Source organism: Agelaius phoeniceus, chromosome 28 (genome assembly GCF_051311805.1).
Source record: "Agelaius phoeniceus isolate bAgePho1 chromosome 28, bAgePho1.hap1, whole genome shotgun sequence".
In the NCBI taxonomy this organism is placed as follows: domain Eukaryota; kingdom Metazoa; phylum Chordata; class Aves; order Passeriformes; family Icteridae; genus Agelaius; species Agelaius phoeniceus.
In genome coordinates this window covers 3,067,311-3,081,044 of record NC_135292.1, presented here as the reverse complement: position 1 = coordinate 3,081,044, position 13,734 = coordinate 3,067,311, and the positions used below count along the sequence as shown (strand labels likewise).

General features: G+C 52.9%; 2 protein-coding genes across 2 annotated transcripts in view; one reads left to right on the top strand and one right to left on the bottom strand.

Moving 5' to 3' along the window:
- LOC143696053 (uncharacterized) overlaps positions 1 to 13,734 on the bottom strand; it is a 1,205,294-nt gene that overhangs the window by 278,850 nt on the left and 912,710 nt on the right. The window lies entirely within an intron of this gene.
- Positions 1 to 13,734, top strand: part of LOC143696057 (uncharacterized) — a 244,020-nt gene that overhangs the window by 203,083 nt on the left and 27,203 nt on the right. The gene's annotated exons all lie outside the window — the stretch shown is intronic.

Genomic DNA, 13,734 nt, shown 5'->3' with positions numbered 1-13,734 from the left:
CAGTCCAGGGAAAAATTCAGACTGCTTAGCTAAACTAACTAATGAGCAGAAGCAAAAAGCGAGAGCAAAGCAGGAGCAAGAGCAAAGCAAAAAGCCAAGCAAAAAGCAAAAGCAGCACCATGTACTGCCCCGTCTCTGTGTCCCACCAGCTGTGGAGGAGCAGGCTGATAAGAAACCAAAACAAAACTTTCACTCTTCAGAGCCAGTCTTGAAGGCACAGAACATAATATCCAGCATGAACAGAAGACACGAATGGGGATACAAGCATCGTAACGTCACCCTAGGACAATGTCCCAAAGGTCCATTTGCTGTAGATGGGATGACTTGCACGTCAGTGTTTTCCAAGGTAGCTTCTGCTGCTGCTGCCACACCGACTCCTGCGCTCCCTGCTGTGGCTGATTGAAGAATGTCCAGGTTGTGGGGGAGCATTTGTGTCACGGCGCGCCCCCTTTAGCGCTCGGTTCCGCGAGTCCCAGCGGCTCCGTCTCTCTCGTCTGTGGATTTGCATTCGCCGCTTTGGTGCCCGTGCTTGTCACATCTGCTGCACTTTCCCTTGGAACCAGTAGCTGTTGCTGTTTGTTACTTTTCTTTACGGCTCTAACTTTGCACCCGTGGCTGCCACACCGAAGGCAAACTCGGTCGGGGCCGTTTTCTCTGTGCTGCACAAGTGGCTCAAGGGCAGTTGCCATTGCATTGCTGGATAGGTGGCCTTGTCCTCTGGAGCTCCTACTCCCAAACAAGCTTCTGTCATGTCTGCCACATTAGCTGTTCTGGGCAAAGTTTGCAGGATCCTTTTGGAGGTGAGATTTGCATTTTCTACTGCTAATTGCATTCCTAGCACAGCTTTAACCTCTGGGCACATTCCTGGAGCCCAAACTACAGCATTTCTGAGGCGGTCTAGGAAACTCATACAAAGTCTCATTTGCCTCTTGTCCAATGGGGGTATAAGATGGAGGTGCTAGTCCCATATCTGGAAATGCATGAGAAGCCTCTCATGCAAGTTTCTGAGACTGTTGCAAAATAGCAGTATGCAAACGTGCTTGAGCTTGCGGGTCAGCAAAAGGGCCTCTCTTCAGCATCATTTCTGGGGGGCCAGGCTCCCTAGGGTCTCTTTCTAAGGGGTTTTGATTATTTTTACCATTTCAACACTTTCTGTGTGTCCCTGCAAGCAAGAAAGCACCACAGAGCCTCTCCCTCAAAGCCTTGAGGTAGTGCCAAGGCAGAACTTGTTCATGCTCTTTTCCCCTGGTGATTTTCTACTCCCGTCCAGACTCTGATAGCAAAGCCGTGCTGGTGACAAAAGATTGACCTTGGCATCCTGGGGCACTTTCTGGGTGGGTGTTTGAATCTGCTTTTCCAGGCCTCGGGCTGAGCAGGGTGAGGCCGAGGCCTGGGCCCCTCCAGGCGGCGCCGGGAGCGCCCGGGGCAGCGGCGAGGGGCGGCCCTGAGGGGCGGCACAGGGGGCATTTCCCCCGAGCGGGCGGGCGGGCGGGCGGCGGGGAAAGGCGCCCTGGGCACAAGGGCAGGCACAAGGGCCCCGGCTCTCTGCAGTGCGGGCGGCCCAGCGCCAATCGCTGCTCCCGGAGCCACTGCCAGGGCCGGGTCTCCTCCCCGCCGCTGACCCTGCACCTGCAGCGCTGCCTCCGCCTCTGCCGGGCTCCCCGGCACGGACGGCAAGGACGTGGACACGCTGCAGCAGGGGCCCAGCAGGGACACCCAGATGGTGCCGGGGCTGCAGCTCCTCTCCTGCAAGGAAAGGCTGACACAGCTCGGCTTCTTCAGCCTGGGAAAGAGACCCAGCCTTGATCCAGCTGTGGCCTTCCAGTACCTGAGGGCAACACACAAGAAAGCTGGACAGGGACTTTGTACGAGGGCAGGCAAGGACAGGACAAGGGAGCATGGATCCAAATGGAGAGAGATTAGGTTTAGGTAAGGGATTCAGAAAAAAGACTCTCCTGGAACAGGTTGCTCAGAGAAGGTGGGCATGTCCCGTCCCTGACAGTGTTCAAGGCCAGGCTGCATGGAGCTCTAGACAAGCCGGTCCTGTGCAAGGGGTCCCCAGCCACAGCAGGGGCGTTGCAGCCATGGGATTTTCCAAATGCCTTCCAAGCCAAACCATGCCACGGCTCCATGATTCTGGGGTACTTCCCCTCCTCATCCTCTGGCAGAAAAAGAAACTTGGCCCCAAGTTCCACACTGCAGACCATGTCTTTTGGCAGCCTGCAACTGTGTCAACAGAGGATGAAAAGAGATGACATTACTGACACGATTTTCCTTTTCTATTTGAAAAGTAAATGCTCTGCTCCTGTCCACTCTGGCAAAATTGTCAGAGGAGGCAATTGTTCCCCATGAAAAGCTTGGTCTCATGCAAAGAGGAAAGAAGCCAGAAGCCAACAGTCTTCGTTATTGCTACGTTGTTTTCTTTGGTTACTTCTCTAATAGGAATGACTTTGAGGTGTGATTTGTTTGTTTCTCTCTTTCGTTCCTGACGGCATCGCGGTCCCCCCGCAGTGCAAGGGCGCCCTTGTGGCCCTGGAGCTGGCGCTGCTGTGGAAGGTGTCGTGGCCTGGTTTCCGCGGTGTCGTGCGGCTCCTGGACTGGTTCGAGGTGCCCGAGGGCTTCGCGCTGCTCATGGAGCGTCCGCAGCGCTGTCAGCACCTCTGGTACTTCCTGCACGAGCGGCGGTTCCTGACGGAGCCCGTGGCGCGGGGGCTGTTCCGCCAGGTGCTGGAGGCCATGGGGCACTGCAGCAGCCGCGGCGTCCTGCACCGCCACATCAAGGCCGAGAACGTCCTCGTCGACCTGGACACGGGTGAGGCGAAGCTCATCGACTTCGGCTGCGGCACAATCCTCCAGGACACGTTCTACACCCGGATGTCAGGTGAGCCCAAGCCGGGGCCCAGCTTCGCAGTGGAGTTCCACCCTTGGCTGGCAGAGGGGGAAGAGGGAGGGAAGGAAGGAGGGAAGGAAGGAGGGGGAATCCATCTTCAGCCAGCTGCAGCCAAGTTGCTTTTTGGCAGGGCAGGGGCTGGCTGTTGTGGAACGGGAGCTGGCTGGGAGGGAGGGAGCAGCATGGGCCTGATGAGCTGCGCCCGTGTCCCATAGGAACGCCGGAGTACAGCCCACCGGAGTGGATCCTCTTTGGCTGCTACCATGGCCAGCCAGCCACCATCTGGTCCCTGGGCATCCTGCTCTATGAGCTGCTCTGAGGGCACCTTCCTTTCCACACCAACGAGGACATCGTCCGGGGCCAGCTCTTCTTCCTGCCCCGGGTGTCTCAAGGTGGGGATGCGCCTTCAAGGCACGAGGGGAAGAACGGGGTTGGGAGGGGCGGCTGGCACATAAGCGTCCTGCTCTTGCAGCTGGTGAGGAGGTGGATCTCCTGGGCTTAGCTGGAGGAGGTGGCACCTGTGCCTCTGTGCTGGTGTCCTCTGCAAGAGAGGATCGATAGGAAGCTTTTGGCTGCAGCTCTGAGCACTCCTGGTGTGGCCTGGGCACTGTGGAATGTGGGAGAGCATGGACAGGAGCCTTGTCCCGCTGAGCTTTGTGGACAGTTGGCTGGCTGAGAAAGGTCACGTCGACATAATACCCCTGGTTAAGCAAGAAGGAGAGAAGTCTAGGAGTCAGCAGTCAGTGTCCATATAAGGCAAGGACATTATGCCCTTGATGCAACAACAGGATAGGGAAGAAGCTCTTTTGCCAAAAATATGAAGAATAGTTTCAACAGAATAACCACAAGAATGCAGAAGGAGGCGTAGTTGGCCGATAAGTAACTAACCAATAATGAGCACTCGTTTGCAATATGTATGAGCTTTATTAACACCAATATAAATATGTGTGACTCTCAATAAAGTTCGAGACTTGCTGATCAGTCATATTGCATGCCACATTTCTCCCGCCGATCCAACACAAACCCAAACTCCAGCCCTGGGATACTCTATAAAAGCCCCATGGCCCTGCCTTTGCCCTGTCTTTCGGGGGTCAGAAATGGACTCTGGAGCTTTCTGAAACCCAGACCCGTCTCGTTTGTTCCTGGCACCAGCAGCTGCAGCCTCCCTGGACACCATGAACTCTGGAGAATGGGGGCAGCCAGTGGGGACAGGTCCCGGGCTGCAAGATAAGTGTGTGTTCTGTTTGCCATCTGTCAGTGGTGGGGCAGTTATCTTCTGTTCATTGGGCAGTTTCTCTCTTCCACAACCAATCCTCCCTGTGGGGAGGTGTGTTCCATTAATAGGCCATTAATTATTAATTATTAATCTTCTGGTAATGTGCCACTGAGTGTCACTGCATGGCTGATTAAATGACATCATCCCATTGGGAGATGCTCCGCCCAGGGGGAGGAGCCAAGCATTCCTACCTGGATAGAATCTGAGATTTGGAACACTGTAGGCAGCCTTTTCCTCCTGGATTCCCAGAGGAGCAGCTGTCTTTCTTCTCCATGGGATTCCCAGAGGATCAGCCTTTTCCAACTGGATTCCCAGAGGAGCAGCTGTCTTTCTTCTCCACTGCATTCCCAGAGGATCAGCCTTTTCCAACTGGATTCCCAGAGGAAGGAAGATTCCCAGGCCCATCTACAGCAGCCCTGGACCTTCAGAGGAAAACTCCACCCTTCTCCAGGATCCCTGCTCCAACAGAGCCACACCTGGCACTGCAGGAGGGCTGCAGCCACCACTGAATGGGACTGCTGCCAGCACCCTGACCCACAGGGGGTCAGGCCCTGTTCTGACTCTGTCAGTGGGGTTTTTTTTCGTTTGTACTACTGCATTTATATTTTTAATTTTTCCTAAAAAAGAACTGTTATTCCTATTCCCATATCCTTGACTGAAAGCTCCTTCATTTCAAAATTATAACAATTCAGAGGGAGGGGTTTACATTTTCCATTCCAGGGGAGGCTCCTGCCTTCCTTAGCAGACACCTGGCTTTTCAAACCAAGACAATAACAAAGTTACTTGAACACCACAGATAGAAAATCCATTTTAATCTCTGCAAAAAGCCAATATTATGTGTCCGTAACAATAAACCTCTCGCTGAGTGATGGTAGATGTCAAAGTAACTTTGCTATAAAGATATAGTTTTTATTTCTGTTGTTAATTAAGCTCAGTGAAAAGGCTGCTTGTGTTAAACTGCCTGCTTGGATGGGATAACATCCAATGCACCCAGGATGAGGACACCTGTACAGATCTGCCAACTATCAGCACTCCCTGTCAGAAGTGAGCTACACTTTGGTAACATCTCATGTTTCATGCATGCAGTGGGTGAACAGATGATTTAAAATGTTAATAAAATAAACAAGAAAGGTCATTTTTGTTCCTCAAAACAACAACAACAACAACAACAACAACAACAAGTTCTGGTTTAATGAAAGGTGGAATCTGTTGCTCTTAAGAGCAAAGATTCATAGCTGGAATAAAGAGTGTTCAGCCCAGCTGTTTCTACTGTGAGGCCGTATTTCATCCCCCCTGAAAGTCCTTCATGTTTGCACAGAAAACTGTCCTTGCACAGCCCAATAAATTCCATCACTTCAGCTGGCCAAACAACCACTGTGGTCAAGTGGGGTCTGAGCAGCTTCCAGGATCCCAAGCAGCTTCAGAAGCTTCATTTTACACCTCCTCTTCTCCCAGTGAATACCCAGCACCACCATCACTGTGGACCCATAGCTATGGATCACTGGCCTGGCCAGCACAGGGCTAATGTTTGCATCAGCCAGGAGGAGCTGCTCTGCCTGCCTGTCTGTCTCAGCCTCAGCCCTGAGACCCCAAATGCCTCCATTCTGGCCCAATCCTTCTTGGTGCTGAGCATAAGAACTCGTGCAGACAAGAGCAGGGAGGGAATCTCCCCAGCCGTTTATCACCTCAGCAACAAGACCTTGGTACCAGGCTGTTATCTGTAGCAGAAAGCAGCAGCAGAAAGGAGACACCAGATCACCAGCCCCAGGCCATGGTCCTGGTGCTGTCCTTACCAGTGATCAGTGTCTGCAGCTCTCCAGGAGTTCAGGGAGCAGGGATGCTCCTCACCATCTCATCTTACCCATGCACCCAAAGCCACGGCCAGCTGTGTGCTCCTGCCCACCAGCACATGCCAAGGCACAGCGTGGGATTCTTGGGGAGGTGTCCTCTGCAGGGCCAGGAGTTGGACTTGGTGATGCTTGGGGGTCCTTTCCAGCCCAGGATATTTTGTGATTCTAAGGCTTTGGCCAGCCCAGGTTTCAGCCACCTCCCTGATCCAGGTGTGATTGACCCCAAACCAGATCTTGCCTCTGTCTACCCTCCAGTGCAAGGAACACGTTGCATCTACCCCAGCCCCCTTGCTTGTGTCTGATGGATCATGCTGACCTTTTCAACATATTTCTTGGAGTATTAAAAAACATTACCTGACAAACAACAAAAAACAAAAAACAAAAAACAAAAAAACAAAACAAAACAAAAAAAACCAAAAAAACAAAAACCCAAAAAAAACCAAACCAAACCAAACCAAACCAAAAAACAAAACAAAACAAAAAAAAAAAAAAAAAAAAGAAAAAAACAAACAAAAAAAACCAACAGACCAGCCCGAAGAAAATCAATTTGGGTAATGATGGCCTTTTGTTCCAGCTTATCCTGCACCAAACTCCATAGATGGTAACTCTGAACATTTCCCAGACCTTCACTATAGAGCTTGGAACTGTCTCTCTGATTTCTTGGTTGTTTCATGACACATGCATTTCTCCTATATAATCCCAGTGTTTTGCTTAGAAGCCATATTATAACTGGGAATCAATCTTCTTCATTTGAACATCTAGGACAGCTTCACACATCATTTCACCATTAACTAGGACAGACTCAGCCTTTCAGATCTGTCAGGTTTCAAACCTGGCTGTGTTGTTTCAGTTCTTTGCTGCTGCTTGTGTTTTGTGAAAAAAAAATAAAAAAAATAAAATAACCAGACTTTGGGACTTTCTGTTGCGGCTTGAAGAAGAACACAGGTTGTTTCATCACTGTTGTGAGACATGTGTTACCTGGCTCATTAATTCACAACAGTTCTTGTTTTCTCTGCCTTTTTTCACGCTGATGTGATACATTTTTGAAGTCCAGGGTTGTACTGCAAGTGATTAATGCTGCAGTAAAGTTTGATAAACTGAGATTCCAACAAAAAAGTGTGAAAAATGTAACCTCTAAAGTTCTGAAGCTCACATGTGACAAAACCCATAAATCCCCCCAGAGGCAGTCATTATGGTGAGTTACTAACTAGATTATGCAGCTGCATTTGTCATCATTTCCCATTACGTAGAGAATAAACCTGTCAGGCTGATTTATGGCAGAGGGCTCCACAAGATGGGAACTGGCACCTGTACTGTTCTGTGGAAACGATGAGAAATGCTGTGTCTGCTCAAGTGCTGAATGGAAAAGGAAGGAGGGGAGATAACTGTTATTTGAAGGCACTGATTCAGGGACAAAGACTTCAGAGAGGAGTCATGCTTACACCCATGGGATGGCAGGAAGAGTATCCACCAACCTGTCCCAACAGCAGCAGCAGCATCAGAATGCGTTCTCCACAGGTGGAGGGAAGAGAGCAGAGAGGAGGTCTTTTGAGGGGACCAAAGTCAGTCATGGAGAAATCCTAGAAGCCTGGAATGGTTCAGGTCACAAGGAATCTGAAAAACCATCTTGTTCTAACCCCTGATGTGGGCCGTGACAAACTGAACAGCTGAATGCCTGGCTACTCAGGGGATACTCAAGGTTTTGGATTCCATGCCTGTGCATCTACCATGGAGCAGCTGGGTCTGCTGGGAGCAGATGGCATCCACCTGAGCTCAGAGCAGGCCAAAAGATGGGCAGATGTGGGACTGAGCAGGGCGAGGGACATCCCTGCACAGCAGCGCTCTGACAAGAGCAGCAGTGGCCTCCTCTCAGTGCCCTTCCCCGAGCAGCAGCCGCTGAACACCATGGTGGCTACACAGATGCTTTTGGCTCTGCAATCCCTTTGTGCTCAAAGGCCACGCTGGGCATTTCAGCTGGGCTGGAAGGTCTGGCTGGGCAGGGAACGGGCAAGAGGCACTGCTGGTGTGAGCTCCATGTGTTCACTGGGGACACAAGGAAGATTCTGTTCATCCAAAGAAAAACACAAGCAGCCAGTCCCTGCTAACACAGCAGTGCGACTCTGTCCAGAGCAGCTCAAATTCTCTGCCAGAACCACCCCCCTGCACCTTCTTGATCTGAAGGGGACTAGAAGTGGTTTCACTGCAGTTCTTTATTTCTGCTGTCTGATAATGGGAAGGTTTCACAGAAGTCTTGGATGGACTGGATCAGGGAAGAGTCAAGCAAGAAAAACTGAGCAACCATCACCCAACCCCACTCACAGAAGAACAAGTCCCATTAGGAAAAGCACCTCAGGTGTTTTCATAGTTGATAATATGTATCCTACTCAACATTATTGATTATAATATTTTCCCTTTGGAAACTTATCAGTGGGGACTTCTGCCTGCTTTGTGAAGGGAGCCCCTGGGGCCCATCCCCTCCCAGAGGGGCTGCACTTGCTGCCTGCCGGGGCTTTCATTGCTGGGCCCACTGGGAGCCCCTGAGCTGGGCTGGGCACCAAGGGCAGGGCTGGCCCAGCTGTGATGCCTCTGGCCCCTGTGACACCAGGGGCAGCGTGTCACAATGGGGGCAGCTGGAAAAGGCCCCCGCAGGTAACGCTGGCCCAGCACAGCCTGGGCAAGCGGTGAGTGCGCACGTGGCGGGGCTGGGCCGGGCCAGGGCCGGGCCACAAGCGCCGCACCCGGGCCTGCATTGTCCCCCTGCACCCAGGGCCAGCCCCTGGGGCCGGCACCTTGGCCGGGGCACGGGGCTGCTGCTGCTGGCCCACTGGCACAGGCCCTGCTGCCTGCCAGCTGCCCGGGGCCCTCTGCTTCTGCCCTCACATCCCTGCGCCTCCGGGCCTCACTTCAGCCCCCACAAGCTCCCTTGGGAGCCCCAGTGAAAGCCTTGTCTCTCTCCTCCTGCAGACCATGGCGCACAGAGCAGTCCTGGCTGGGCTTGTGCTGCTCATCTTCCTGTTCCCACTGTCCGTGGTGGACAGATTTCACGGGGATGGGCAGCCCCGTGCAGAGGAGATGAAAGCGGCCCCCCCAGAGCCAGCTGAGCCTGGCTGGGGACCCTGGCTCCTGGCTGCCTTGCGCTACCTGCACCAGCTCTGGCAAATTGCTCAGCCGCTGCTCCTGCTTTTGGGCTGGTGGCTCAGGCGCAGAAGGGCAGCCACGAGGCAGAGAGCAGCGGCCCAGAGAGCTGAGGAAAAGGCCAGAAGGAGGAAGGTGGAAAGCGAGCGGAGAAGGCGGCTCCTTAGGAAGAGATTCAAAGACATGGAGCAAATGCGCCAGGCCACGAAAGAAATAGAAAAGCAAATGGCCAGGCTGATTGGAATGAATAGGGATACAAACAGGATGCTGAAGGTAGGCAGGGCAGGCTTTTGGAGGAGCACAGGCAGTGGCTGTGTGAAGAAAAGCTTCCTGCTGGAGATGCTCTCTGGGCCGGCCAAGGCGAGCCGCACATCTTTGTGAGCAGCCGGCGCACAGAGCTGCGCTTGCTGCCCAGCACAGCCCTGCGCCGGGGCACAGGCTCCGGGCTCCTGACACACCCTGCCCCTCTGCCCTCTCTCTCCTCACGGGATCTGTAGGAACTGCATCTATTTTAACCCTTTCCCATACAGAGCCTTTGCATCTGCTCGGAGGAAAGCACCATCTGAAGGAATCGGGCCCAATGATTGGAGATTGATTCAGATTCTTAAATAATTTTGAAATATTTAAAATGTTTTCTTTAAAAATAGTTGTCTTTAGCAACATTTTCCAAACTTTTTATTACTATAATGTAGATTACTACTCTTGTAAGAGATCATAAATATTTTAATAATAAGTAGTAATAAATAATGGCACTTTTCTTTATATAGAACTTAAAATTCACCAAAATTACCAAGAATTATTGCAGCTAACCAAAACTGAAGTATACTTTATTTTTATCTAAACCAGCAAATGTTGCTTAATTCCATGGTCCAATAATTATTTTGTGTCTTGTTTAATATTCATATATACAGTACATAGACTGTTGCTACGAATGCCTATAATCACAATTGGTTAATTTAAATTACACTCTCTGCCCTCCTGTCTCGGGAGGGTGACTTCCCTCAGGCAGCTGCAGTCCCTGTCAAGATGCAATAAAGGCAATGCCTGAACAAACGCTGTGTCTGTGAGTGTCCATGCTGGACTCAGGTGTCAGCTGTGGGGAATTCCTGACACAGGGGCACCACAGCAGCCCTTGGCCATGCAGAGGCTCCTTTCCTCCCCTGCAGCAGCTGCTCCTTTGGTGCTGTGATCCAGCCTCTGCTCTGCGTGATGCCAAATGCAAGAAAACCAGGAGTGCCACCACTCAGACTGTCACTCGGGTCCCTGCAGAGCTCAGGAGCCACCATGGCTGTGTAGCTGTGGAACCTGCAGTGGGCCATGACAGCAGGGACAGCAGGGACAGCAGGGACAGGGGGACACAGCACAGCAATCACAGCCCGGCTGCCCTGGGACAGGCCCGGCAGGCGGACAGGACACGGGGCAGGCAGGAGTCCCCATCCTCTCTGTGCCCTCCTGAGCACAGGCACATAAGGGACAGGGGCAATGGGGACACAGCCGGCCCCTCTCCTCTGGGAATATCCCACCTGCCCAGGGGCCCTGACAGAACACAGGGGCTGAGGCTCTGCAAGGGGAACCCAAGGGTGAGCAGGAGGACCTCAGAGTTACATCTGCCCACATTCTGCATGCAAACTGCTGCGTGGAGGAGAAAACCAGAGGGGCCTTGCCACAGCAGATCCCATCTGAGGGAAGTTGTTCTCTATTCCTGCACACGGGTGCCCCATGCAACATGGAGCACATGAATGCACTTTGACATCAGATTCTCAGCCCTGCTCAAGCGCTCTGGCACAGCAGGAGCGGCCATTCCCTAATAACACACGGGTTTGCAACTCTTGTGCAAAGCAACACAAATTGTCTCTCTCCTCCTGCAGACCATGGTGTCCAAATCAGTCCCTGCCCTGCTGGTGCTGCTCCTCTTCCACTTCCCGTGGTGATCAGTTGGGATGAGGATGCAGAGCTGGGCAAAGAGGGCCTGGAGCAGGCTACCCCAGAGGCACCCGAGCCTGCCTGGGGACCCCTGCTCTGGGCAGCCGTGCAGCAGGGGCCCTACTGGGCTGCTGCTGAGCTGCTCTTCCTGCCTTTCTTCCTCTGCCTCAGGCCCAGAAGGGCGGCCATGAAGCAGAGAGCAGTGGCCCGGAGAGCTGAAGAAGAGGCCAGAAGGCGCAGGATGGAAATGGAGCAGAGAAGGCTTCGCTTCAAGAGGACCTGCACAGACTTGAAGGAGATGGGGAGGAGCATGAAGATGATCAAGAAGAAAATGGCCAGGCTGATTTGAATGAACAGCAAGGCGAGCTGCTTCCTGCTGTGAAGCTGAACTCATTGTGTTCAAGCCAGATTTCCTCTGCACGGATGTCATTGTAGTCAGATGAGAAATTGGCCCCTTAATTTGAATGCAGTGGTGCATAGAGCTGTAGTCTAATGTTTTAATGTAGCTGATCTGTGCCCTGATAGCAAGGGGTGTTTAACAAATCTGGTATTGCCAGAAGGCTTTTGTGACTCTCAGACTGTGCTCTGCACATGGAGCAGCAGAAGAATTAAGGCCAAATCCTCCCTCAGGAACTGGAGGATATCACACGTGGGTAAGGAGCTTTTGTAAGGGAGAATTGACTGTTCTTCTCTCCCACCAGGTGACCCTGTGCTCCAACACGGTGATGGAGTTCTACCAGAGAATGCTGGTGCACCTGGAGTAATAAAGCCTCTGATCGGCCTTATCATAAAGCAGAGCAATAGGGCTCAGGAGCTCAGTCCCTGGGTAGGGACCGGGTGCCCGAAGCTCGCTCGCTCATGCCAACGCCGCAGGGCTGCCATCTAGCAAGCATGGTGATTATCAGCTCTATAGTGATTGCAAGCTCTCAGGATTTCAGCTCTGCTTGCTAGGTAGTGGTGCCCTGGGCTTGAGGCTGCAGCAGACGGAGAGAGAGGAGAAGGAGAAGGCGCAGGCTGTTCCACGGAGATGGCTTTATTTGGGGAGGTCCGTGAAGGGTCTCTGCTCTTCTTTCCCGACTAATGGGGTACAGTATGCTTCTTTTATAGGGTTGGAAAGGATCCAAGCTTGACCAATGGTAAGGGGTTAACATGACATTTCCTTATAGGGTTACAGAGATAGGTTAAGGGTGGAGGACAGGAAAACAGGAATTTTCTTTTGCTGTTTCAGCATTCCTATTGTTCATATTCTCCATGGTGCTTTTCCCAAACTTATGGGGTTTACTACACTGGGGAGAACTGGGACCACACTGGGGGCAACTGGGAGTGAGTGGGACCATGCTGGGAGGGACTGGGATCATCTGGGGAGGGACTGGGACTAGAGCAGGGGCAACTGGGTTCAACTGGGACCATCCTGGGAGTGTCTGTAACCATAGGGGAGTGATGGAAGCACACTGGGAACAGCTGGGCCCATGCTGGGAGCAACTGGGATCACACTGGGGGCACTGGCATCAGACTGGGAGTGACTGGGAGTAACTGGGATTAGACTGCAAGTGACTGGGATCATACTGGGAGTGGCTACAATCATACTGGGATTATACTGGGTGTGATTGGACCCTGATTAGGGGTTACTGGGAACTACTGGGCCCATGCTGGGACACAACTGGGGACGTAATTAGAGCAACTGGGAGACAACTGGGGGCACATGAAAAGTGCTGAGGTGACTGGGAGTGCCTGGCAATGACTGCCAGAATGTTCAGGGCAACTGGGATAGACTGGGAGGGTCTGAGACCATACGGTTGTGGGACTGGGAGCAGACTAAGACCAGACTGCGAATGTGCTGGGGGAACTGGGAACACACTGGGGACAAGTGGGAATGACTGCGGCCCTGCTGAGAGAGACTGGGATCATACTGGGAGCGCCTAGGACTATGCTAGGGACAACTGGGAGAACTGGGAACACACTGGATGAAAGTCGGAGGAACTGGGAGCAACTGGGACCATGCTGGGAGAAAATTGCATCATCATAAGGAAGGACTGGGAGGGACTGACCTCTTCAGGGAGTGACTGGGATCATGCAGGGAGGCAGGGGAAGTGACCAGGATTATACTGGGAGTGCACAGGCCCATAATGGGAGTGACCAGGCTCATAGTGGGAGTGCCCAGGAAACTGGAAGCACATGGGGGATCAACTGGGCTCATACTGGGAGCAGCCACTGCTGGCACCTGGACCACCCGATATCCCCCCGAGGGCCATCTGCGGCTTGGCTTTGGAACCCTGCCAGCTGCAAACATCCTCCCCAAAAAACCCCAAACTCAGGCACCCCCCGGGATATTTGAGCCGCACTCCCCCTGCCCAGGCACCTGCAAAATGGAGGGCGATGGTCCCGGGGCTGCGGCGACTCCTTCTGAGGACATTCTCCCTCTCCTCTTGAGCTGCGGGTGCTCAGCCTCTTCCTCCCTCCCTCCCTCCTCCTCCGTTCTCGAAGGTCGAACCGTGAAGGGAAAGGGGGCGAGGAAAGGGCGGGAACTGTGAAAAGGGGGCAGGGAAAGGGCGGGAACCGTGAGGGGAAAGGGGGCGGGGAAAGGGCGGGAACCGTGAGGGGAAAGGGGGTGGGGAAAGGGCGGGAACCGTGAGGGGAAAGGGGGCGGGGAAAGGGCAGAA